This window comes from Cherax quadricarinatus, chromosome 1, assembly GCF_038502225.1.
Source record: "Cherax quadricarinatus isolate ZL_2023a chromosome 1, ASM3850222v1, whole genome shotgun sequence".
NCBI classification, from domain to species: Eukaryota; Metazoa; Arthropoda; class Malacostraca; order Decapoda; family Parastacidae; genus Cherax; species Cherax quadricarinatus.
The window spans coordinates 81,756,356-81,783,855 of NC_091292.1; positions in this window are offsets into that span (position 1 = coordinate 81,756,356).

Genomic DNA, 27,500 nt, shown 5'->3' on the forward strand with positions numbered 1-27,500 from the left:
CACGAAAGCGCTTGGAATTTCACTACTCTTTCACAGTGGTTGTTTTGTGTATATATATATATATATATATATATATATATATATATATATATATATATATATATATAATGTATATATATATATACTAGACCACAGGTTACACGTTAAAGGATAGAACTGTATGACTTATTCTGCCTCAATGTGTGAAGCATCAAGTGTGATCACCAGGTTTAGTCTCGCCTGCTCAACCCTCCAGCGTCTCTCTTCCTGTCTTTGGCACATGCAGTTCTCTGGCCTCCCTCTCCCTCTCTCTCTCGCTCTCCCTTTCCACCTGCCCGCCTGGGTTGGGTCTCAGGTAATAACTCAGCTACGAGGCGGAACACTGGCTGGGGCCAGGCCTCGTCCATCACCTGGTCCACCACCATCACCAAAAGTGCTCCAGCTGACACTCAGGGGAGATCCTGCCTCCCATCCCCTACTCTTCCCGGTCTGGCACTCAGAGAGCCATGTCGTGCAGACAGGAGTGAAGAAAACGTCTGGATGGCACCATGGAAGGTGTAGGGTGGTAGTGGAGGCACTGGTTACAAAAGCAGACAATTCAGAGGGTCAGGATTTCCAGGTGGCATTGATGAGAAAGAGATGATGATGGCACTGGTGATAAAAGATGAATGGTGATGGTGGCACTTGTGATAAATGGTGAATGGTGCTGGTGGCACTGGTGATAAAAGAAGAATGGTGCTGGTGGCACCGGTGATACAAGATGAATGGTGATGGTCGCATGGTGATAAAAGGTGGATGGTGCTGGTGATAAAAGGTGGATGATGCTGGTGGCACTGGTGATAAAAGGTGGATGGTGCTGGTGGCAATGGTGAAAGCTATTGGTCCTTCTGGCACTAACAGGAATGACAGAGGTTAACGTGGAGAACAAGAGAATGATACACAGAAGAGTGAGACTTCTAAGGCGATCTGTTAATACGATGACACTGATTGTACCGTGAAGCAGCTAGTTTATTGTGTACCTCATGTCCATCCTGTGGATGATGCTGGCTAGTTTATTCTGTACCTCATGTCCATCCTGTGGATGATACTGGCAAGTTTATTGTGTACCTCATGTCCATCCTGTGGATGATGCTGGCTAGTTTATTCTGTACCTCATGTCCATCCTGTGGATGATACTGGCTAGTTTATTGTGTACCTCATGTCCATCCTGTGGATGATGCTGGCTAGTTTATTCTGTACCTCATGTCCATCCTGTGGATGATACTGGCAAGTTTATTGTGTACCTCATGTCCATCCTGTGGATGATGCTGGCTAGTTTATTCTGTACCTCATGTCCATCCTGTGGATGATACTGGCAAGTTTATTGTGTACCTCATGTCCATCCTGTGGATGATGCTGGCTAGTTTATTCTGTACCTCATGTCCATCCTGTGGATGATACTGGCTAGTTTATTGTGTACCTCATGTCCATCCTGTGGATGATACTGCCTAGTTTATTCTGTACCTCATGTCCATCCTGTGGATGATACTGGCTAGTTTATTGTGTACCTCATGTCCATCCTGTGGATGATGCTGGCTAGTTTATTGTGTACCTCATGTCCATCCTGTGGATGATGCTGGCTAGTTTATTCTGTACCTCATGTCCATCCTGTGGATGATACTGGCTAGTTTATTGTGTACCTCATGTCCATCCTGTGGATGATACTGGCTAGTTTATTCTGTACTTCATGTCCATCCTGTGGATGATGCTGGCTAGTATATTGTGTACCTCATGTCCATCCTGTGGATGATACTGGCTAGTTTATTGTGTACCTCATGTCTATCCTGTGGATGATACTGGCTAGTTTATTCTGTACCTCATGTCCATCCTGTGGATGATACTGGCTAGTTTATTCTGTACCTCATGTCCATCCTGTGGATGATGCTGGCTAGTTTATTGTGTACCTCATGTCCATCCTGTGGATGATGCTGGCTAGTTTATTGTGTACCTCATGTCCATCCTGTGGATGATACTGGCTAGTTTATTGTGTACCTCATGTCCATCCTGTGGATGATACTGGCTAGTTTTTTCTGTACCTCATGTCCATCCTGTGGATGATGCTGGCTAGTTTATTGTGTACCTCATGTCCATCCTGTGGATGATACTGGCTAGTTTATTCTGTACCTCATGTCCATCCTGTGGAGGGTAGTGGCTAGTTTATTGTGCACCTCATGTCAATCCTGTGGATGATACTGGCTAGTTTATTCTGTACCTCATGTCCATCCTGTGGATGATGCTGGCTAGTTTATTGTGTACCTCATGTCCATCCTGTGGATGATACTGGCTAGTTTATTCTGTACCTCATGTCCATCCTGTGGATGATGCTGGCTAGTTTATTGTGTACCTCATGTCAATCCTGTGGATGATACTGGCTAGTTTATTCTGTACCTCATGTCCATCCTGTGGAGGGTAGTGGCTAGTTTATTGTGCACCTCATGTCAATCCTGTGGATGATACTGGCTAGTTTATTCTGTACCTCAGGTCCATCCTGTGGATGATGCTGGCTAGTTTATTGTGTACCTCATGTCCATCCTGTGGATGATACTGGCTAGTTTATTGTGTACCTCATGTCCATCCTGTGGATGATACTGGCTAGTTTATTCTGTACCTCATGTCCATCCTGTGGAGGGTAGTGGCTAGTTTATTGTGCACCTCATGTCAATCCTGTGGATGATACTGGCTAGTTTATTCTGTACCTCATGTCCATCCTGTGGATGATGCTGGCTAGTTTATTGTGTACCTCATGTCCATCCTGTGGATGATACTGGCTAGTTTATTCTGTACCTCATGTCCATCCTGTGGATGATGCTGGCTAGTTTATTGTGTACCTCATGTCCATCCTGTGGATGATACTGGCTAGTTTATTCTGTACCTCATGTCCATCCTGTGGAGGGTAGTGGCTAGTTTATTGTGCACCTCATTTCAATCCTGTGGATGATACTGGCTAGTTTATTCTGTACCTCAGGTCCATCCTGTGGATGATGCTGGCTAGTTTATTGTGTACCTCATGTCCATCCTGTGGATGATACTGGCTAGTTTATTGTGTACCTCATGTCCATCCTGTGGATGATACTGGCTAGTTTATTCTGTACCTCATGTCCATCCTGTGGATGATGCAGGCTAGTTTATTGTGTACCTCATGTCCATCCTGTGGATGATACTGGCTAGTTTATTCTGTACCTCATGTCCATCCTGTGGAGGGTAGTGGCTAGTTTACTGAGTACCTCATGTCCATCCTGTGGATGATACTGGCTAGTTTATGTACCTCAGCACACACTGCTTGTTAAGCACACACTGCTTATTAGGCAAGCTCTGGTTAAGCACACACTGCTTGTTAAGCACACACTGGTTAAGCACATACTGTTAAGCACACACTGGTTAAGCACACACTGCTTGTTAAGCACACACTGGTTAAGCACACGCTGCTGGTTAAGCACACACTGGTTAAGCACACACTGCTTGTTAAGCACACACTGCTTGTTAAGCACACGCTGCTGGTTAAGCACACACTGCTTGTTAAGCACACACTGCTTGTTAAGCACACGCTGCTGGTTAAGCACACACTTCTTGTTAAGCACACACTGCTTAAGCACACGCTGCTGGTTAAGCACACACTGGTTAAGCACACACTGGTTAAGCACACGCTGCTGGTTAAGCACACACTGGTTAAGCACACACTGCTTGTTAAGCACACACTGGTTAAGCACACGCTGCTGGTTAAGCACACACTGCTTGTTAAGCACACACTGGTTAAGCACACACTGCTTGTTAAGCACACACTGGTTAAGCACACGCTGCTGGTTAACCACACACTGCGTGTTAAGCACACACTGGTTAAGCACACACTGCTTGCTAAGCACACACTGGTTAAGCACACCCTGGTTAAGCACACACTGCTTGTTAAGCACACACTGCTTGTTACGCACACACTGGTTAAGCACACACTGCTTGTTAAGCACACACTGCTTGTTAAGCGCACACTGGTTGTTACGCACACACTGGTTAAGCACACACTTGTTAAGCACACAATGGTTAAACACACACTGCTTGTTAAGCACACACTGGTTATTAAGCACACACTGGTTAAGCACACACTGGTTAAGCACACACTGCTTGTTAAGCACACACTGGTTAAGCACTCACTGCTTGTTAAGCACACACTGGTTAAGCACTGCATGTTAAGCACACACTCCTTGTTAAACACACACTGGTTAAGCACACACTGCTTGTTAAGCACACACTGCTTGTTAAGCACACACTGCTTGTTAAGCACACGCTACTTGTTAAGCACACGCTGCTTGTTAAGCGCACACTGCTTGTTAAGCGCACACTGGTTAAGCGCACACTGGTAGTTAAGCACAAACTGCTTGTTATGCACACACTGGTTAAGCACACACTGCTTGTTAAGCACACGCTCCTTGTTAAGCACACACTGATTAAGCACACACTGCTTGTTAAGCACACACTGCTTAAGCACACGCTGCTTGTTAAGCACACGCTCCTTGTTAAGCACACACTGGTTAAGCACACACTGCTTGTTAAGCACACACTGCTTGTTAAGCACACACTGGTTAAGCACACACTGCTTGTTAAGCACACACTGGTTAAGCGCACACTGCTTGTTAAGCACACACTGCTTAAGCACACACTGGTTGTTAAACACACACTGCTTTTTAAGCACTCACACTGGTTAAGCACGCACTGGTTGTTAAGCACACACTGCTGGTTAAGCACACACTGGTTAAGCACACACTGCTTGTTAAGCACACACTGCTGGTTAAGCACACACTGCTGGTTAAGCACACACTGGTTAAGCACACACTGCTTGTTAAGCACACACACTGGTTAAGCACGCACTGGTTGTTAAGCACACACTGCTGGTTAAGCACACACTGGTTAAGCACACACTGCTTAAGCACACACTGGTTAAGCACACAGAATGCTGTTAAGCACACACTGCTTGTTAAACACACACTGCTTGCTAAGCACACACTGCTTGTTAAGGATACACTGGTTAAGCACACACTGCTTGTTAAGCACACACCGCTTGTTAAACACACACTGTTTGTTAAGCACACACTGCTTGTTAATCACACACTGGTTGTTAAACACACACTGCTTGTTAAACACACACTGCTTGTTAAACACACACTGGTTAAGCACACACTGCTTGTTAAGCACACACTGGTTAAGCACACACTGCTTGTTAAACACACACTGCTTGTTAAACACACACTGGTTAAGCACACACTGGCTGTTAGGCGCACACTGGTTAAGCACACACTGGTTAAGCGCGCACTGGTTAAGCACACAGTGGTTAAGCACACACTGCTTGTTAAGCACACACTAGTTACACACTGGTTGTTAAGCACACACTGGCTGTTAGGCGCACACTGGTTAAGCACACACTGCTTGTTAAGCACACACTGCTTGTTAAGCACACACTGCTTGTTAAGCACACATTGGTTAAGCACACACTGCTTGTTAAGCACACACTGGTTAAGCACACACTGCTTGTTAAGCACACACTGGTTAAGCACACACTGCTTGTTAAGCACACACTGGTTAAGCACACACTGGTTAAGCACACACTGCTTGTTAAGCACACACTGGTTAAGCACACACTGGTTGTTAAGCACACACTGCTTGTTAAGCACACACTGCTTGTTAAACACACACTGCCTGTTAAGCACACACTGGTTTTTAAGCACACACTGCTTGTTAAATACACACTGGTTGTTTGGCACACTCTGGTTGTTAAACACACACTGGTTGTTAAGCACACACTGGTTAAGCACACACTGCTTGTTAAGCACACACTGGTTAAGCATACACTGCTTGTTAAGCGCACACTGGTTAAGCACACACTGCTTGTTAAGCACACACTGCTTGCTAAACACACACTGGTTAAGCACGCACTGGTTAAACACACACTGCTTGTTAAGCACACACTGGTTGTTAAGCACACACTGCTTGCTAAGCACACACTGCTTGTTAAGCACACACTGCTTGCTAAGCACACACTGGTTAAACACGCACTGGTTAAGCACACGCTGGTTGTTAAGCACACACTGGTTAAGCACACACTGCTTGTTAAGCACACACTGCTTGTTAAACACACACTGCTTGTTAGACACACACTGGTTGTTAAGCACACATTACTTGTTAAGCACACACTGCTTGTTAGACACACACTGGTTGTTTAACACACACTGCTTGTTAGACACACACTGGTTAAGCACACATTACTTGTTAAGCACACACTGCTTGTTAAACACACACTGCTTGTTAAACACACACTGCTTGTTAAACACACACTGCTTGTTAAGCACACACTGCTTGTTAAGCACACACTGGTTAAACACGCACTGGTTAAGCACACGCTGGTTGTTAAGCACACACTGGTTAAGCACACACTGCTTGTTAAGCACACACTGCTTGTTAAACACACACTGCTTGTTAAACACACACTGCTTGTTAAGCACACAGTGCTTGTTAAGCACACACTGCTTGTTAAGCACACACTGCTTGTTAAGCACACTCTGCTTGTTAAGCACACACTGCTTGTTAAGCACACACTGCTTGTTAAGCACACACTGCTTGTTAGACACACACTGGTTAAGCACATACTGCTTGTTAGCACACACTGCTTGTTAAACACACACTGGTTAAGCACACATTGCTTGTTAAGCACACACTGGTTAAGCACACTGCTTGTAAAGCACACACTGCTCGTTAAACACACACTGGTTGTTTAGCACACACTGGTTAAGCACACACTGGTTGTTAAGCACACACTGGTTAAGCACACACTGGTTAAGCACACACTGCTTGTTAAGCACACACTGGTTAAGAAGACACATGTTGCTAAGCACACACTGGTTAAGCACACACTGGTTAAGCACACACTGCTTGTTAAACACACACTGGTTAAGCACACACTGCTTGTTAAGCACACACTGGTTAAACACACACTGGTTGTTAAGCACACACTGCTTGTTAAGCTCACTCTGCTTGTTAAGCACACACTGGTTAAGCAGACACTGCTTGTTAAGCAAACACTGGTTAAGGACACACTGCTTGTTAAACACACACTCGTTGTTAAGCACACTCGGGCGTTTAAGCACACACTGGTTAAGCACACACTGGTTACGCACACACTGGTTAAGCAGACACTTGTTAATCACACACTGCTTGTTAAACACACACTAGTTAAGCACACTCTGCTTGTTAAGCACATACTGGTTAAGCACACACTGCTTGTTAAGCACACACTGGTTAAACACACACTGCTTGTTAAGCACACTCTGCTTGTTACACACTGGTTAAGCACACACTGCTTGTTAAGCAAACACTGGTTAAGCACACACTGCTTGTTAAGCACATAATGTTTAACCACACACTGCTTGTTAAGCACACACTGCTTGTTGATCACACTCTGCTTGTTAAGCACACACTGCTTCTTAAGCACACACTGCTTCTTAAGCACACACTGCTTGTTAAACACACACTGGTTAAGCACACACTGCTTGTTAAGCACACACTGCTTGTTAAGCACACACTGCTTGTTAAACACTGGTTAAGCACACACCTTTTAAGCACACATTGCTTGTTAAGCACTGACTGATTGTTAAGCACACACTGCTTAAGTACACACTGGTTAAGCTCACACTGGCTGTTGCGCACACACTGCTTGTTAAACGCACACTGGTTAAGCACACACTGCTTGTTAAGCACACACTGGTTAAGCACACACTTCTTGTTAAGCACACACAGGTTAAGCACACACTGGTTATTAGGCATGCACTGGTTAAGCACACACTGGTTAAGCTCACACTGCTTGTTAAGCACACACTGCTTGTTATGCACACACTGGTTAAGCACACACTGCTTGTTAAGCACACACTGGTTTAGCACGTACACTGCATGTTAAGCACACACTGGTTAAGCACACTCTGGTTGTTAAGCACACACTTCTTGTTAAACACACACTGCTTGTTAAGCACACGCTGCTTGTTGAGCACACGCTGCTTGTTAAGCACACACTGGTTAAGCACACACTGCTTGCTATGTGCACACTGCTTGTTAAGCACACACTGCTTGTTAAGCACACTGGTTGTTAAGCACACAATGGTTGTGTAGCACACACTGCTTGTTAAACACACACTCGTTGTTAAGCACACACTGGTTGTTAAGCACTCACTGCCTGTTAAGCACACACGGGTGTTTAAGCACACACTGGTTAAGCACTCACTGCTTGTTATGCACATACTGGTTAAGCACACACTGCTTGTTAAGCACATACTGGTTAAGCACACACTGGTTAAGCAGACACTTGTTGTTAAGCACACACTGCTTGTTAAACACACACTGGTTAAGCACACACTGCTTGTTAAGCACACTGGTTGTTAAGCACACAATGGTTGTGTAGCACACTCTGGTTGTTAAACACACTGGAAATAAATGGTATAAAATACCGACACAATGGCAATATAAACACAAATGCAGTATAATGTGATCCTTTATTGACTACGTTTCGCCCACACAGTGGGCTTTTTCAAGTCACAAACAGAACTACCTGGGGTGGAAGGAACTTGTGACTTGAAAAAGCCCACTGTGTGGGCGAAACGTAGTCAATAAAGGATCACATTATACTGCATTTGTGTTTATATTGCCATTGTTAAACACACACTGGTTGTTAAGCACACACTGGTTAAGCACACACTGCTTGTTAAACGCACACTGCTTGTTAAGCACACTGGTTAAGCACACACTGCTTGTTAAACACACACTGCCTGTTAAGCACACACTGGTTTTTAAGCACACACTGCTTGTTAAGCACACTGGTTGTGTAGCACACTCTGGTTGTTAAGCACACACTGGTTAAGCAAACACTGCTTGTTAAGCACACTGGTTAAGCACACACTGCTTGTTAAGCACACACTGCTTGCTAAGCACACACTGGTTAAGCACACACTGCTTGTTGAGCACACACTGCTTGTTAAGCACACACTGGTTATTAAAGACACACTGGTTGTTAAACACACACTTCTTGCTAAGCACACACTGGTTAAGCACACACTGGTTGTTAAACACACACTGCTTGTTAAGCACACACTGGTTATTAATCGCACACTGCTTGTTAAGCACACACTGCTTGCTAAGCACACACTGGTTAAGCACACACTGGTTGTTATGCACACACTGCTGGTTAAATACACACTGGTTAAGCACACGCTGGTTGTTAAGCACACACTGGTTAAGCACACACTGCTTGTTAAGCACACACTGCTTGTTAAATACGCACTGCTTGTTATGCACACTCTGCTTGTTAAGCACACACTGGTTAAGCACACACTGCTTGTTAAGCACACACTGGTTAAGCACACACTGCTTGTTAAGCACACACTGGTTAAGCACACAATGGTTAAGCACACACTGCTTGTTAAACACACACTACTTGTTAAGCACACACTGCTTGTTAAGCACAGTTAAGCAGTTAATGAGATGATGGAATATGTAGCAACAAAATGCAAGGAGGCTGAGGAGAGGTTTGTACCCAAGGGTAACAGGAGTAATGAAAAAGCCAGGATGAGCCCATGGTTTACCCAAAGGTGCAGGGAGGCAAAAACCAAGTGTGCTAGGGAATGGAAGAAATATAGAAGGCAAAGGACCCAGGAGAATAAGGAGAACAGTCGTAGAGCCAGAAACGAATATGCACAGATAAGAAGGGAGGCCCAAAGACAATATGAAAATGACATAGCAGCGAAAGCCAAATCTGACCCGAAACTGTTGTACAGCCACATCAGGAGGAAAACAACAGTCAAGGACCAGGTAATCAGGCTAAGGAAGGAAGGAGGAGAGACAACAGGAAATGACCGTGAAGTATGTGAAGAACTCAACAAGAGATTCAAAGAAGGGACTCCAGAAAGACGGAGAGGTGGGGCACACCACCAAGTGCTGGACACAGTGCACACAACCGAGGAAGAAGTGAAGAGGCTTCTGAGTGAGCTAGATACCTCAAAGGCAATGGGGCCAGATAACATCTCCCCATGGGTATTGAGAGAGGGAGCAGAGGCGCTATGTGTACCCCTAACAACAATATTCAATACATCTATCGAAACAGGGAGATTGCCTGAGGCATGGAAGACAGCAAATGTAGTCCCAATCTTTAAAAAAGGAGACAGACATGAAGCATTAAACTACAGACCAGTGTCACTGACATGTATAGTATGCAAAATCATGGAGAAGATTATCAGGAGAAGAGTGGTGGAACACCTAGAAAGGATTGATCTCATCAACAGCAGCCAGCATGGTTTCAGGGACGGGAAATCCTGTGTCACAAACCTACTGGAGTTCTATGACATGGTGACAGCAGTAAGACAAGAGAGAGAGGGGTGGGTGGATTGCATTTTCTTGGACTGCAAGAAGGCGTTTGACACAGTTCCACACAAGAGATTGGTGCAAAAACTGGAGGACCAAGCAGGGATAACAGGGAAGGCACTACAATGGATCAGGGAATACTTGTCAGGAAGACAGCAGCGAGTCATGGTACGTGGCGAGGTGTCAGAGTGGGCACCTGTGACCAGCGGGGTCCCGCATGGGTCAGTCCTAGGACCAGTGCTGTTTCTGGTATTTGTGAACGACATGACGGAAGGAATAGACTCTGAGGTGTCCCTGTTTGCAGATGACGTGAAGTTGATGAAAAGAATACACTCGATCGAAGACCAGGCAGAACTACAAAGGGATCTGGACAGGCTGCAGACCTGGTCCAGCAATTGGCTCCTGGAGTTCAATCCCACCAAGTGCAAAGTCATGAAGATTGGGGAAGGGCAAAGAAGGCCGCAGACGGAGTACAGTCTAGGGGGTCAGAGACTACAAACCTCACTCAAGGAAAAAGATCTTGGGGTGAGTATAACACCAGGCACATCTCCTGAAGCGCACATCAACCAAATAACTGCTGCAGCATATGGGCGCCTAGCAAACCTCAGAACAGCATTCCGACATCTTAATAAGGAATCGTTCAGGACCCTGTACACCGTATACGTTAGGCCCATATTGGAGTATGCGGCACCAGTTTGGAACCCACACCTAGCCAAGCACGTAAAGAAACTAGAGAAAGTGCAAAGGTTTGCAACAAGACTAGTCCCAGAGCTAAGAGGTATGTCCTACGAGGAGAGGTTAAGGGAAATCAACCTGACGACACTGGAGTACAGGAGAGATAGGGGGGACATGATAACGACATACAAAATACTGAGAGGAATTGACAAGGTGGACAAAGACAGGATGTTCCAGAGATTGGACACAGTAACAAGGGGACACAGTTGGAAGCTGAAGACACAGATGAATCACAGGGATGTTAGGAAGTATTTCTTCAGCCACAGAGTAGTCAGTAAGTGGAATAGTTTGGGAAGCGATGTAGTGGAGGCAGGATCCATACATAGCTTTAAGCAGAGGTATGATAAAGCTCACGGCTCAGGGAGAGTGACCTAGTAGCGATCAGTGAAGAGGCGGGGCCAGGAGCTCGGACTCGACCCGCGCAACCTCAACTAGGTGAGTACACACTACTTGTTATGCACACACTGGTTAAGCACACTCTGCTTTTTAAACACACACTGGTTGCTAATCACGCACTGGTTAAGCACACACTGCTTGTTAAGGACACACTGCTTGTTAAACACACACTGCTTAAGCACACACACTGCATGTTAAACACACACACTGGTTAAGCACACATTGCTTGTTAAGCACACACTGATTAAGCACACTGCTTGTTAAGCACACACTGCTTGTTAAACACACACTGGTTAAGCACACACTGCTTGTTAAACACACACTGGATAAGCACACATTGCTTGTTAAGCACACACTGGTTAAGCACACACTGGTTAAGCACACTGCTTGTTAAGCACACACTGCTTGTTAAACACACACTGGTTAAGCACACACTGGTTGTTAAGCACACACTGGTTAAGCACACACTGCTTGTTAAACACTGGTTAAGCACACACCGGTTGTTAAGCACACACTTGTTAAGCACACACTGCTTGTTAAGCACACACTGCCTGTTAAGCACACACTGGTTTTTAAGCACACACTGTTAAACACACAAAGAGGCATCGCCGGACATTATAGCTCTCACAGAAACCAAGCTTACAGGTATGATAACAGCTGCCATCTTTCCAACGGGATACCAAATCCTGACGAAAGACAGAGGGAACAGGGGGGGTGGAGGAGTGGCAATTCTGATCAAAAATCACTGGAATTTTGATGAGCTGGAGAGAGGAGACAGCGGAGAAGAAAGTGATTACATAGCGGGAACGCTTCAGTCTGGAGGTCCCAAGGTGGTAATAGCAGTGATGTATAACCCACCACAGAACAGCAGGAGGCCAAGGCATGAGTACGACGAGAGCTATAGAGCGATGGTTGACACACTGGCTAGAGTGGCCAGAAGAGCTCATGCATGCAGGGCAAAGCTCCTCATCATGGGTGACTTTAACCACAAGGAGATCGATTGGGAGAACTTGGACCCGCATGGGGGCCAAGATACATGGAGGGCTAAGATGATGGAGGTGGTACTGGAAAACTTCATGTACCAACACGTAAGGGACACTACAAGAGAGAGAGAGGAGAGGATGAACCAGCAAGGCTGGACTTAGTATTCACCTTGAGTAGTGCAGATATCGAGGACATCACATATGAAAGACCCCTTGGGGCCAGTGACCATGTGGTTTTAAGCTTCGAATACACAGTAGACCTACAAGTGGAGGGAAAAGCAGGAAGGCCAGGACGAATGAAGCCAAACTACAAGAAAGGGGACTACACAGGAATGAGGAACTTCCTGAACGGGATTCAGTGGGACAGAGAACTGGCAGGGAAGCCAGTTAATGAGACGATGGAATATGTAGCAACAAAATGCAAGGAGGCTGAGGAGAGGTTTGTACCCAAGGGTAACAGGAATAATGAAAAGCCAGGATGAGCCCATGGTTTACCCAAAGGTGCAGGGAGGCAAAAACCAAGTGTGCTAGGGAATGGAAGAAATATAGAAGGCAAAGGACCCAGGAGAATAAGGAGAGCAGTCGTAGAGCCAGAAACGAATATGCACAGATAAGAAGGGAGGCCCAAAGACAATATGAAAATGACATAGCAGCGAAAGCCAAATCTGACCCGAAACTGTTGTACAGCCACATCAGGAGGAAAACAACAGTCAAGGACCAGGTAATCAGGCTAAGGAAGGAAGGAGGAGAGACAACAAGAAATGACCGTGAAGTATGTGAGGAACTCAAGAGATTCAATGTTCACAGAGGAGACAGAAGGGGCTCCAGAAAGACGGAGAGGTGGGGCACACCACCATGTGCTGGACACAGTGCACACAACCGAGGAAGAAGTGAAGAGGCTTCTGAGTGAGCTAGATACCTCAAAGGCAATGGGGCCAGATAACATCTCCCCATGGGTATTGAGAGAGAGAGCGGAGGCACTATGTGTACCCCTAACAACAATATTCAATACATCTATCGAAACAGGGAGATTGCCTGAGGCATGGAAGACAGCAAATGTAGTCCCAATCTTTAAAAAAGGAGACAGACATGAAGCATTAAACTACAGACCAGTGTCACTGACGTGTATAGTATGCAAAATCATGGAGAAGATTATCAGGAGAAGAGTGATGGAACACCTAGAAAGGAACGATCTCATCAACAGCAGCCAACATGGTTTCAGGGACGGGAAATCCTGTGTCACAAACCTACTGGAGTTCTATGACATGGTGACAGCAGTAAGACAAGAGAGAGAGGGGTGGGTGGATTGCATATTCTTGGACTGCAAGAAGGCGTTCGACACAGTTCCACACAAGAGATTGGTGCAAAAACTGGAGGACCAAGCAGGAATAACAGGGAAGGCACTACAATGGATCAGGGAATACTTGTCAGGAAGGCAGCAGCGAGTCATGGTACGTGGCGAGGTGTCAGAGTGGGCACCAGTGACCAGCGGGGTCCCACAGGGGTCAGTCCTAGGACCAGTGCTGTTTCTGGTATTTGTGAACGACATGACGGAAGGAATAGACTCTGAGGTGTCCCTGTTTGCAGATGACGTGAAGTTGATGAGAAGAATTCACTCGATCGAAGACCAGGCAGAACTACAAAGGGATCTGGACAGACTGCAGACCTGGTCCAGCAATTGGCTCCTGGAGTTCAATCCCACCAAGTGCAAAGTCATGAAGATTGGGGAAGGGCAAAGACCGCAGACGGAGTACAGTCTAGGGGGCCAGAGACTACAAACCTCACTCAAGGAAAAAGATCTTGGGGTGAGTATAACACCAGGCACATCTCCTGAAGCGCACATCAACCAAATAACTGCTGCAGCATATGGGCGCCTAGCAAACCTCAGAACAGCATTCCGACATCTTAATAAGGAATCATTCAGGACCCTGTACACCGTGTACGTTAGGCCCATATTGGAGTATGCGGCACCAGTTTGGAACCCACACCTAGCCAAGCACGTAAAGAAACTAGAGAAAGTGCAAAGGTTTGCAACAAGACTAGTCCCAGAGCTAAGAGGTATGTCCTACGAGGAGAGGTTAAGGGAAATCAACCTGACGACACTGGAGGACAGGAGAGATAGGGGGGACATGATAACGACATACAAAATACTGAGAGAAATTGACAAGGTGGACAAAGACAGGATGTTCCAGAGATTGGACACAGTAACAAGGGGACACAGTTGGAAGTTGAAGACGCAGATGAATCACAGGGATGTTAGGAAGTATTTCTTCAGCCACAGAGTAGTCAGTAAGTGGAATAGTTTGGCAAGCGATGTAGTGGAGGCAGGATCCATACATAGCTTTAAGCAGAGGTATGATAAAGCTCTCGGCTCAGGGAGAGTGACCTAGTAGCGATCAGTGAAGAGGCGGGGCCAGGAGCTCGGACTCGACCCCCGCAACCTCAACTAGGTGAGTACACACTGGTTGTTAAGCACACACTGCTTGTTAAGGACACACTGCCTGTTAAGGACACACTGCTTGTTAAGCACACACTGGTTGTTAAGCACACACTGCTTGTTAAGCACACACTGCTTGTTAAGCACACACTGCTTGTTAAGCACACACTGCTTGTTAAGCACACACTGCTTGTTAAGGACACACTGCTTGTTAAGCACACACTGCTTGTTAAGCACACACTGCTTGTTAAGCACACACTGCTTGTTAAGGACACACTGCTTGTTAAGGACACACTGCTTGTTAAGGACACACTGCTTGTTAAGCACACACTGCTTGTTAAGGACACACTGCTTGTTAAGGACACACTGCTTGTTAAAGACACACTGCTTAAGACACACTGCTTGTTAAGCACACACTGCTTGTTAAGCACACACTGCTTGTTAAGGACACACTGCTTGTTAAGCACACACTGCTTGTTAAGCACACACTGCTTGTTAAGCACACACTGCTTGTTAAGGACACACTGCTTGTTAAGCACACACTGCTTGTTGCACACACTTGTTAAGGACACACTGCTTGTTTGTTAAGCACACACTGCTTGTTAAGGACACACTGCTTGTTAAGCACACACTGCTTGTTAAGCACACACTGCTTGTTAAACACACACTGCTTGTTAAGCACACACTGCTTGATCAGCACACACTGCTTGTTAAGCACACACTTGTTGCTTGTTCAGCACACCCGGCTTGTTAAGCACACACTGCTTGTTAAGCACACACTGCTTGTTAAGCACACACTGCTTGTTAAGCACACACTGCTTGTTAAGCACACACTGCTTGTTAAGCACACACTGCTTGTTAAGCACACACTGCTTGTTAAGCACACACTGCTTGTTAAGCACACACTGCTTGTTAAGCACACACTGCTTGTTAAGCACACACTGCTTAAGCACACACTGCTTGTTAAGCACACACTGCTTGTTAAAGACACACTGCTTGTTAAGCACACACTGCTTGTTAAGCACACACTGCTTGTTAAAGACACACTGCTTGTTAAGCACACACTGCTTGTTAAGCACACACTGCTTGTTAAGCACACACTGCTTGTTAAGCACACACTGCTTGTTAAGCACACACTGCTTGTTAAGCACACACTGCTTGTTAAGCACACACTGGTTAAGCACACACTGCTTGTTAAGCACACACTGCTTGTTAAGCACACACTGCTTGTTAAGCACACACTGCTTGTTAAGCACACACTGCTTGTTAAGCACACACTGCTTGTTAAGCACACACTGCTTGTTAAGCACACACTGCTTGTTAAGCACACACTGCTTGTTAAAGACACACTGCTTGTTAAGCACACACTGCTTGTTGCTTGTTAAGCACACACTGCTTGTTAAGCACACACTGCTTGTTAAGCACACACTGCTTGTTAAGCACACACTGCTTGTTAAGCACACACTGCTTGTTAAGCACACACTGCTTGTTAAGCACACACTGCTTGTTAAGCACACACTGCTTGTTAAGCACACACTGCTTGTTAAGCACACACTGCTTGTTAAGCACACACTGCTTGTTAAGCACACACTGCTTGTTAAAGACACACTGCTTGTTAAGCACACACTGCTTGTTAAGCACACACTGCTTGTTAAGCACACACTGCTTGTTAAGCACACACTGGTTAAGCACACACTGCTTGTTAAGCACACACTGCTTGTTAAGCACACACTGCTTGTTAAGCACACACTGCTTGTTAAGCACACACTGCTTGTTAAGGACACACTGCTTGTTAAGCACACACTGCTTGTTAAGCACACACTGCTTGTTAAGGACACACTGCTTGTTAAGGACACTTGTTAAGCACACACTGCTTGTTAAGGACACACTGCTTGTTAAGGACACACTTGTTAAGCACACACTGCTTATTAAGGACACACTTGTTAAGCACACACTGCTTGTTAAGGACACACTGCTTGTTAAGGACACACTTGTTAAGCACACACTGCTTGTTAAGCACACACTGCTTGTTAAGCACACACTGGTTGTTAAGCACACACTGGTTGTTAAGCACACACTGCTTGTTAAGCACACACTGGTTGTTAAGCACACACTGCTTGTTAAGCACACACTGTTAAGCACACACTGGTTGTTAAGCACACACTGGTTGTTAAGCACACACTGCTTGTTAAGCACACACTGGTTGTTAAGGACACACTGCTTGTTAAGCACACACTGGTTGTTAAGGACACACTGCTTGTTAAGCACACACTGCTTGTTAAGCACACACTGCTTGTTAAGCACACACTGCTTGTTAAGCACACACTGCTTGTTAAGCACACACTGCTTGTTAAGCACACACTGCTTGTTAAGCACACACTGCTTGTTAAGGACACACTGCTTGTTAAGCACACACTGGTTGTTAAGCATACACTGGTTAAGCACACACTGCTTGTTAAGCACACACTGCTTGTTAAGGACACACTGCTTGTTAAGCACACACTGCTTGTTAAGCACACACTGCTTGTTAAGCACACACTGGTTGTTAAGGACACACTGGTTGTTAAGCACACACTGCTTGTTAAGCACACACTGGTTAAGGACACACTGCTTGTTAAGCACACACTGCTTGTTAAGCACACACTGCTTGTTAAGGACACACTGGTTGTTAAGCACACACTGGTTAAGGACACACTGCTTGTTAAGCACACACTGCTTGTTAAGCACACACTGGTTAAGGACACACTGCTTGTTAAGCACACACATGTTAAGGGCACACACATGTTAAGCACACACTGCTTGTTAAGCACACACTGCTTGTTAAGGACACACTGGTTGTTAAGCACACACTGGTTAAGGACACACTGCTTGTTAAGCACACACTGCTTGTTAAGCACACACTGCATGTTAAGCACACACTGCTTGTTAAGGACACACTGCTTGTTAAGCACACACTGCTTGTTAAGGACACACTTGTTAAGCACACACTGCTTGTTAAGGACACACTTGTTAAGCACACACTGCTTGTTAAGGACACACTGCTTGTTAAGCACACACTGCTTGTTAAGGACACACTGCTTGTTAAGCACACACTGCTTGTTAAGCACACACTGCTTAAGCACACACTGCTTGTTAAGCACACACTGCTTGTTAAGCACACACTGCTTGTTAAGGACACACTTGTTAAGCACACACTGCTTGTTAAGGACACACTGCTTGTTAAGGACACACTGCTTGTTAAGCACACACTGCATATTAAGGACACACTGCTTGTTAAGGACACACTTGTTAAGCACACACTGCTTGTTAAGCACACACTGCTTGTTAAGCACACACTGCTTGTTAAGCACACACTGCTTGTTAAGGACACACTGCTTGTTAAGCACACACTGGTTGTTAAGCACAAACTGGTTGTTAAGCACACACTGGTTGTTAAGCACAAACTGGTTGTTAAGCACAAACTGGTTGTTAAGCACACACTGGTTAAGCACACACTGGTTGTTAAGCACACACTGCTTGTTAAGCACACACTGCTTGTTAAGCACACACTGCTTGTTAAGCACACACTGGTTGTTAAGCACACACTGGTTGTTAAGCACACACTGCTTGTTAAGCACACACTGGTTGTTAAGCACACACTGCTTGTTAAGCACACACTGCTTGTTAAGCACACACTGGTTAAGGACACACTGCTTGTTAAGCACACACTGGTTAAGCACACACTGCTTGTTAAGCACACACTGGTTGTTAAGCACACACTGGTTGTTAAGCACACACTGGTTGTTAAGCACACACTGGTTAAGCACACACTGGTTGTTAAGCACACACTGGTTAAGCACACACTGGTTGTTAAGCACACACTGGTTGTTAAGCACACACTGCTTGTTAAGCACACACTGGTTGTTAAGCACACACTGGTTGTTAAGCACACACTGCTTGTTAAGCACACACTGCTTGTTAAGCACACACTGCTTGTTAAGCACACACTGGTTGTTAAGCACACACTGCTTGTTAAGCACACACTGCTTGTTAAGCACACACTGCTTGTTAAGCACACACTGCTTGTTAAGGACACACTGCTTGTTAAGCACACACTGCTTGTTAAGGACACACTGCTTGTTAAGCACACACTGCTTGTTAAGGACACACTGCTTGTTAAGCACACACTGCTTAAGGACACACTGCTTGTTAAGCACACACTGCTTGTTAAGGACACACTTGTTAAGCACACACTGCTTGTTAAGGACACACTGCTTAAGGACACACTGCTTAAGGGCACACTTGTTAAGCACACACTGCTTGTTAAGCACACACTGCTTGTTAAGCACACACTGCTTGTTAAGGACACACTGCTTGTTAAGGACACACTGCTTGTTAAGGACACACTTGTTAAGCACACACTGCTTGTTAAGCACACACTGGTTGTTAAGGACACATACTTGTTAAGCACACACTGGTTAAGGACACACTGCTTGTTAAGCACACACTGCTTGTTAAGGACACACTTGTTAAGCACACACTGCTTGTTAAGCACACACTGGTTAAGGACACACTGCTTGTTAAGGACACACTTGTTAAGCACACACTGCTTGTTAAGCACACACTGCTTGTTAAGCACACAGTGGTTAAGCACACACTGCTTGTTAAGGACACACTTGGTAAGCACACACTGCTTGTTAAGCACACACTGCTTGTTAAGCACACACTGATTGTTAAGCACACACTGCTTGTTAAGCACACACTGCTTGTTAAGCACACACTGGTTGTTAAGCACACACTGCTTGTTAAGCACACACTGGTTGTTAAGCACACACTGCTTGTTAAGCACACACTGCTTGTTAAGCACACACTGCTTGTTAAGCACACACTGCTTGTTAAGCACACACTGCTTGTTAAGCACACACTGCTTGTTAAGCACACACTGCTTGTTAAGCACACACTGCTTGTTAAGCACACACTGCTTGTTAAGCACACACTGCTTGTTAAGCACACACTGGTTAAGCACGCACTAGTTAAGCACACACTGCTTGTTAAGCACACACTGCTTGTTAAGCACACACTGCTTGTTAAGCACACACTGCTTGTTAAGCACACACTGCTTGTTAAGCACACACTGATGTTAAGCACACACTGCTTGTTAAGGACACACTGGTTGTTAAGCACACACTGCTTGTTAAGCACACACTGCTTGTTAAGCACACACTGCTTGTTAAGCACACACTGCTTGTTAAGCACACACTGCTTGTTAAATGCACACTGCTTGTTAAGCACACACTAAGCACACACTGCTTGTTAAGCACACACTGCTTATTAGGCAAGCTCTGGTTAAGCACACACTGCTTGTTAAGCAACACACTGGTTAAGCACACGCTGCTGGTTAAGCACACACTGGTTAAGCACACACTGCTTGTTAAGCACACACTGCTTGTTAAGCACACACTGGTTGTTAAGGACACACTGGTTGTTAAGCACACACTGGTTGTTAAGCACACACTGGTTGTTAAGCACACACTTGTTAAGCACACACTGCTTGTTAAGCACACACTGGTTGTTAAGCACACACTGGTTGTTAAGCACACACTGCTTGTTAAGCACACACTGCTTGTTAAGCACACACTGGTTAAGCACACACTAAGCACACTCTTGTTAAGCACACACTGCTTGTTAAGCACACACTGCTTGCTTGTTAAGCACACACTGGTTGTTAAGCACACACTGGTTGTTAAGCACACACTGCTTGTTAAGCACACACTGCTTGTTAAGCACACACTGCTTGTTAAGCACACACTGGTTGTTAAGCACACACTGGTTAAGCACACACTGCTTGTTAAGCACACACTGGTTGTTAAGCACACACTGCTTGTTAAGCACACACTGCTTGTTAAGCACACACTGGTTAAGCACACACTGCTTGTTAAGCACACACTGCTTGTTAAGCACACACTGCTTGTTAAGCACACACTGCTTGTTAAGCACACACTGGTTGTTAAGCACACACTGCTTGTTAAGCACACACTGCTTGTTAAGCACACACTGGTTAAGCACACACTGGTTGTTAAGCACACACTGCTTGTTAAGCACACACTGCTTGTTAAGCACACACTGGTTGTTAAGCACACACTGGTTGTTAAGCACACACTGCTTGTTAAGCACACACTGCTTGTTAAGCACACACTGGTTGTTAAGCACACACTGCTTGTTAAGCACACACTGGTTGTTAAGCACACACTGCTTGTTAAGCACACACTGCTTGTTAAGCACACACTGCTTGTTAAGCACACACTGCTTGTTAAGCACACACTGCTTGTTAAGCACACACTGGTTAAGCACACACTGCTTGTTAAGCACACACTGCTTGTTAAGCACACACTGCTTGTTAAGCACACACTGCTTGTTAAGCACACACTGGTTGTTAAGCACACACTGGTTAAGCACACACTGCTTGTTAAGCACACACTGCTTGTTAAGCACACACTGGTTGTTAAGCACACACTGCTTGTTAAGCACACACTGCTTGTTAAGCACACACTGCTTGTTAAGCACACACTGCTTGTTAAGCACACACTGGTTGTTAAGCACACACTGCTTGTTAAGCACACACTGGTTAAGCACACACTGCTTGTTAAGCACACACTGGTTGTTAATCACACACTGCTTGTTAAGCACACACTGGTTAAGCACACACTGCTTGTTAAGCACACACTGGTTGTTAAGCACACACTGCTTGTTAAGCACACACTGGTTAAGCACACACTGCTTGTTAAGCACACACTGGACACCTGGGAGCTTCTTCCAGTTTATGGAGTATTTATCTGTTAATTAACCGGAGTCATTTTAATCATGGCGAGTGAGTGTATTTCCCTGGAGGGCCAATACTGCTGCTCTCTCTCTCTCTCTCTCTCTCTCTCTCTCTCTCTCTCTCTCTCTCTCTCTCTCTCTCTCTCCCTCTCCATTTTTTTTTACTCTTGCATTTGACAAATTTTCTTTTCCATCACATATTTTTTATCTTTGTCCTCCTCCAATTACTGCTCTCACCCACCCTTGGTCTCCCTCCTTACCTTGCTTCTCTCTCTCTCTCCCTCCTTACCTTGCTTCTCTCTCTCTCTCTCCCTCCTGACCTTGCTTCTCTCTCTCTCTCTCTCCCTCCTTGCTTCTCTCTCTCTCCCCCTCCTTACCTTGATTTTCTCTCTCTCTCCCTCCTTACCTTGCTTCTCTCTCTCTCCCTTCTTACCTTGCTTCTCTCTCTCTCTCCCTCCTTACCTTGCTTCTCTCTCTCTCTCCCTCCTTACCTTGCTTCTCTCTCTCTCTCCCTCCTTACCTTGTTTCTCTCTCTCTCTCTCCCTCCTTACCTTGCTTCTCTCTCTCTCTCTCTCCCTCCTTACCTTGCTTCTCTCTCTCTCCCTTCTTACCTTGCTTCTCTCTCTTTCTCCCTCCTTACCTTGCTTCTCTCTCTCTCTCCCTCCTTACCTTGCTTTTCTCTCTCCCTCCTTACCTTGCTTCTCTCTCTCTCTCTCCCTCCTTACCTTGCTTCTCTTTTTCTCTCCCTCCTTACCTTGCTTCTCTCCCTCTCTCCCTCCTTACCTTGCTTCTCTTTTTCTCTCCCTCCTTACCTTGCTTCTCTCCCTCTCTCCCTCCTTACCTTGCTTCTCTTTTTCTCTCCCTCCTTACCTTGCTTCTCTCCCTCTCTCCCTCCTTACCTTACTTCTCTTTTTCTCTCCCTCCTTACCTTGCTTCTCTCCCTCTCTCCCTCCTTACCTTGCTTCTCTTTTTCTCTCCCTCCTTACCTTGCTTTTCTCTCTCTCTCCCTCCTTACCTTGCTTTTCTCTCTCTCTCCCTCCTTACCTTGCTTCTCTCTCTCTCCCTTCTTACCTTGCTTCTCTCTCTCTCTCCCTTCTTACCTTGCTTCTCTCTCTCTCTCCCTCCTTACCTTGCTTCTCTCTCTCTCTCCCTCCTTACCTTGCTTCTCTCTCTCTCTCCCTCCTTACCTTGCTTCTCTCTCTCTCTCTCCCTCCTTACCTTGCTTCTCTTTTTCTCTCCCTCCTTACCTTGCTTCTCTCCCTCTCTCCCTCCTTACCTTGCTTCTCTTTTTCTCTCCCTCCTTACCTTGCTTCTCTCCCTCTCTCTCCCTCCTTACCTTGCTTCTCTCCCTCTCTCTCCCTCCTTACCTTGCTTCTCTCTCTCTCTCTCTCCCTCCTTGCTTCTCTCTCTCTCCCCCTCCTTACCTTGCTTTTCTCTCTCTCTCCCTCCTTACCTTGCTTCTCTCTCTCTCCCTTCTTACCTTGCTTCTCTCTCTCTCTCCCTCCTTACCTTGCTTCTCTCTCTCCCTCCCTCCTTACCGTGCTTCTCTCTCTCTCTCCCTCCTTACCTTGCTTCTCTCTCTCTCTCTCCCTCCTTACCTTGCTTCTCTCTCTCTCTCTCTCCCTCCTTACCTTGCTTCTCTCTCCCTCTCCCTACTTACCTTGCTTCTCTCTCTCTCTCCCTCCTTACCTTGCTTCTCTCTCGCTCTCCCTCCATACCTTGCTTCTCTCTCTCTCCCTACTTACTTTGCTTCTCTCTCTCTCTCCCTCCTTACCTTGCTTCTCTTTCTCTCTCCCTCCTTGCCTTGCTTCTCTCCCTCTTTCCCTCCTTACCTTGCTTCTCTTTTTCTCTCCCTCCTTACCTTGCTTCTCTCCCTCTCTCCCTCCTTACCTTGCTTCTCTTTTTCTCTCCCTCCTTACCTTGCTTCTCTCCCTCTCTCCCTCCTTACCTTACTTCTCTTTTTCTCTCCCTCCTTACCTTGCTTCTCTCCCTCTCTCCCTCCTTACCTTGCTTCTCTTTTTCTCTCCCTCCTTACCTTGCTTTTCTCTCTCTCTCCCTCCTTACCTTGCTTTTCTCTCTCTCTCCCTCCTTACCTTGCTTCTCTCTCTCTCCCTTCTTACCTTGCTTCTCTCTCTCTCTCCCTTCTTACCTTGCTTCTCTCTCTCTCTCCCTCCTTACCTTGCTTCTCTCTCTCTCTCCCTCCTTACCTTGCTTCTCTCTCTCTCTCACTCCTGACCTTGCTTCTCTCTCTCTCTCTCCCTCCTGACCTTGCTTCTCTTTTTCTCTCCCTCCTTACCTTGCTTCTCTCCCTCTCTCCCTCCTTACCTTGCTTCTCTTTTTCTCTCCCTCCTTACCTTGCTTCTCTCCCTCTCTCCCTCCTTACCTTGCTTCTCTTTTTCTCTCCCTCCTTACCTTGCTTCTCTCCCTCTCTCTCCCTCCTTACCTTGCTTCTCTCTCTCTCTCTCTCCCTCCTTGCTTCTCTCTCTCTCCCCCTCCTTACCTTGCTTTTCTCTCTCTCTCCCTCCTTACCTTGCTTCTCTCTCTCTCCCTTCTTACCTTGCTTCTCTCTCTCTCTCCCTCCTTACCTTGCTTCTCTCTCTCTCTCCCTCCTTACCTTGCTTCTCTCTCTCTCTCCCTCCTTACCTTGCTTCTCTCTCTCTCTCTCTCCCTCCTTACCTTGCTTCTCTCTCTCTCTCTCCCTCCTTACCTTGCTTCTCTCTCTCTCTCCCTCCTTACCTTGCTTCTCTCTCTCTCTCCCTCCTTACCTTGCTTCTCTCTCTCTCTCCCTCCTTACCTTGCTTCTCTCTCTCTCTCCCTCCTTACCTTGCTTCTCTCTCTCTCTCTCCCTCCTTACCTTGCTTCTCTTTTTCTCTCCCTCCTTACCTTGCTTCTCTCCCTCTCTCCCTCCTTACCTTGCTTCTCTTTTTCTCTCCCTCCTTACCTTGCTTCTCTCCCTCTCTCCCTTCTTACCTTGCTTCTCTTTTTCTCTCCCTCCTTACCTTGCTTCTCTCCCTCTCTCCCTCCTTACCTTGCTTCTCTTTTTCTCTCCCTCCTTACCTTGCTTCTCTCCCTCTCTCCCTCCTTACCTTGCTTCTCTTTTTCTCTCCCTCCTTACCTTGCTTTTCTCTCTCTCTCCCTCCTTACCTTGCTTCTCTCTCTCTCTCCCTTCTTACCTTGCTTCTCTCTCTCTCTCCCTTCTTACCTTGCTTCTCTCTCTCTCTCCCTACTTACCTTGCTTCTCTCTCTCTCTCCCTCCTTACCTTGCTTCTCTCTCTCTCTCCCTCCTTACCTTGCTTCTCTCTCTCTCTCTCCCTCCTTACCTTGCTTCTCTTTTTCTCTCCCTCCTTACCTTGCTTCTCTCCCTCTCTCCCTCCTTACCTTGCTTCTCTTTGTCTCTCCCTCCTTACCTTGCTTCTCTCTCTCTCTCCCTCCTTACCTTGCTTCTCTTTTTCTCTCCCTCCTTACCTTGCTTCTCTCTCTCTCTCCCTCCTTACCTTGCTTCTCTCCCTCTCTCCCTCCTTACCTTGCTTCTCTTTTTCTCTCCCTCCTTACCTTGCTTCTCTCTCTCTCTCCCTCCTTACCTTGCTTCTCTTTTTCTCTCCCTCCTTACCTTGCTTCTCTCTCTCTCTCCCTCCTTACCTTGCTTCTCTCCCTCTCTCCCTCCTTACCTTGCTTCTCTTTTTCTCTCCCTCCTTACCTTGCTTCTCTCTCTCTCTCCCTCCTTACCTTGCTTCTCTCCCTCCTTACCTTGCTTCTCTTTTTCTCTCCCTCCTTACCTTGCTTCTCTCCCTCTCTCCCTCCTTACCTTGCTTCTCTTTTTCTCTCCCTCCTTACCTTGCTTCTCCCCCTTTCTCCCTTCTTTCCTTGCTTCTCTCCCTCTCTCCTTCCTTACCTTGCTTCTCTCCCTCTCTCCTTCCTTACCTTGCTTCTCTCCCTCTCTCCTTCCTTACCTTGCTTCTCTCCCTCTCTCCCTTCTTGCCTTACTTCTCTCCCTCTCTCCCTCCTTACCTTACTTCTCTCCCTCTCTCCATCCTTACCTAGCTTCTCTCCCTCTATCCCTTCTTACCTTGCTTCTCTCCCTCTCTCCCTCCTTACCTTGCTTCTCTTTTTCTCTCCCTCCTTACCTTGCTTCTCTGCCTCTCTCCCTCCTTACCTTGCTTCTCTCCCTCTCTCCCTCCTTACCTTGCTTCTCTCCCTCCTTACCTTACTTCTCTCCCTCTCTCCTTCCTTACCTTGCTTCTCTCCCTCTCTCCCTTCTTACCTTGCTTCTCTCCCTCTCTCCCTCCTTACCTTGCTTCTCTTTTTCTCTCCCTCCTTACCTTGCTTCTCTGCCTCTCTCCCTCCTTACCTTGCTTCTCTCCCTCTCTCCCTCCTTACCTTGCTTCTCTCCCTCCTTACCTTGCTTCTCTCCCTCTCTCCCTTCTTACCTTGCTTCTCTCTCTCTCTCCCTCCTTACCTTGCTTCTCTCCCTCTCTCCCTCCTTAACTTGCTTCTCTCCCTCTCTCCCTCCTTGTCTTGCTTCTCTCCCTCTCTCCCTCCTTACCTTGCTTCTCTCCCTCTCTCCCTCCTTACCTTGCTTCTCTCCCTCTCTCCCTTCTTGCCTTACTTCTCTCCCTCTCTCCCTCATTACCTTGCTTCTCTCCCTCTCTCCCTCCTTACCTTGCTTCTCTCCCTCTCTCCCTCCTTATCTTGCTTCTCTCCCTCTCTCTTTCCTTGCCTTGCTTCTCTCCCTCTCTCCCTCCTGACCGTGCTTCTCTCCCTCTCTCCCTCCTTACCTTGCTTCTCTTTTTCTCTCCCTCCTTACCTTGCTTCTCTTTTTCTCTCCCTCCTTACCTTGCTTCTCTGCCTCTCTCCCTCCTTACCTTGCTTCTCTCCCTCTCTCCCTCCTTACCTTGCTTCTCTCCCTCTCTCCCTTCTTACCTTGCTTCTCTCTCTCTCTCCCTCCTTACCTTGCTTCTCTCCCTCTCTCCCTCCTTACCTTGCTTCTCTCCCTCTCTCCCTCCTTGTCTTGCTTCTCTCCCTCTCTCCCTCCTTACCTTGCTTCTCTCCCTCTCTCCCTCCTTACCTTGCTTCTCTCCCTCCTTACCTTGCTTCTCTCCCTCTCTCCCTTCTTACCTTGCTTCTCTCTCTCTCTCCCTCCTTACCTTGCTTCTCTCCCTCTCTCCCTCCTTACCTTGCTTCTCTCCCTCTCTCCCTCCTTGTCTTGCTTCTCTCCCTCTCTCCCTCCTTATCTTGCTTCTCTCCCTCTCTCCCTCCTTATCTTGCTTCTCTCCCTCTCTCTTTCCTTGCCTTGCTTCTCTCCCTCTCTCCTTTCCTCCCTCCCTCCGTCCCTCCCTCCTTTTCTGATGAGGGTGACGAATGTTAGTGACGATACATTAATTACGCCTTGTTTATGGTCTGTCTCGATGGTAGTGATACACACACACACACACACACACACACACACACACACACGCACGCACGATCGCTATTATTCCAGCCGTGTTATTGTGAGAGTTATTCATGTTTATATAAAAATATTTAAGAATGAAGGTGTAAACAGAAGTAATGTATTTAAATAATCTCAGTAGGAACTATATATATTATACCTTAGAGGTCAAACATTTCTTAAGGCTGGAGAAACTTCTTAATGCCTTGAGGTAATGTGTGTGTGTACTCACCTAATTGTGGTTGCAGGGGTCGATACTCAGCTCCTGGCCCCGCCTCTTCACTGATCGCTACTGGATCCTCTCTCTCTCTGCTTCCTGAGC